Below are 1,194 nucleotides of genomic sequence, written 5' to 3'. Positions count from 1 at the left end.
GGTAGCAGAATTTATACACCGTGCATTTATAACTGCGAAACAAAGGCAAAATAAAACACAAACAACAACATGCGCTCATATCCACAGCTTCAAAGGTTCAGCGTCACAAACTCAATAGAAGCTCATTGATCTATTATTGAAACCCCTTTCAGTTCACCACAAGGTGCATATTTGCATCAGTGGCGATACTGATTTCATATGTGAAATATGTCCCCGTAAATGTTTCTTCAGCACTGGGACGGAAGCAGGAAATCCATGCGGTTGCCTATGAGGTGCCAACGATCGAAGAAACCCTTGCCTTTTGCCACAATAACGTTAGTGGCCTTAATAAGGATGTTACTGTCAGACAAGTGAGGTAAGTTTCAACACATCTGTAGAGACATTAGGTTATTTTTAAAGCAGAATTGATGAAAAATGAGCAACGCCCCCGCCGGGAATCGAACCACGGTCCTCTGGAATACGCGCCCAGCGTGCAGACAAAGACATGCAAAGAAGGCGGGAGAAATACCTTATATACTCTCCCTTTTAAAGGGTGACTGACTGTGTATTTTAGGGGACCCAATCGCTAAATCCTGAGTGTGGAGAATCATCATCCTCCACCCTTTTAGTTTGGGTGCCACTGTAGAGACATTAGATTTATTGGAAACTGGAGATATGAAAAATGAGCAACGCCTTCGCCGGGATTTGAACCACGGACCTCTGGAATATGCGCCCAGCATGCTGACCACTACACTACGAAGGCATGCTAAGAAGGCGAAAGAAATACCTTATATATCATTACTTATTTTCACGAATTACTTTTCTTCAACAGGTACGAATGTATCCTCGACATCGTACTGCAGTAACAAATTAACGAGCTCACTCAGAAGCCTCTTTTTCTCCATTGATAGAGAAGGATATGGTTACGAGAAAATTAGTCGACTTGATATGATACCATTTAGTGCCTTGCTCTAAAAATCATATTATAGTAAATTAAATCATATTACAGTAAGTCGATTATTAAAATTAAATTTTGTAGTCTTAGGAATCAACTTAAACAAAGATGCCTGTTGTATGATGTTAATTTGCGAAGCATTTAATTTGTCTGAGCATCAGAAGCTAACTCATATTTTTAAAAATTCTGCTTCATAAAGATCAACCGAGAAATCTTGTCCAGAGCCCCTCGAAACGCTTGACAGTTATATAAAAGTGTAA

At 39.8% G+C, this 1,194-nt stretch overlaps 1 non-coding gene across 1 annotated transcript; it reads right to left on the bottom strand.

The window, feature by feature from the left end:
- Window positions 1-669: 669 nt before the first annotated feature.
- TRNAM-CAU (transfer RNA methionine (anticodon CAU)) lies at window positions 670-742 on the bottom strand. The gene has a single exon. It is a non-coding gene; the product is annotated as a tRNA-Met (tRNA).
- Window positions 743-1,194: the final 452 nt, after the last annotated feature.

The sequence above is a fragment of the Stegodyphus dumicola genome, chromosome 2 (genome assembly GCF_044657685.1).
Source record: "Stegodyphus dumicola isolate Sdum_Otavi_A_Nest chromosome 2, ASM4465768v1".
Taxonomy (NCBI): Eukaryota; Metazoa; Arthropoda; class Arachnida; order Araneae; family Eresidae; genus Stegodyphus; species Stegodyphus dumicola.
This window is presented reverse-complemented; position numbering and strand designations above follow the sequence as displayed.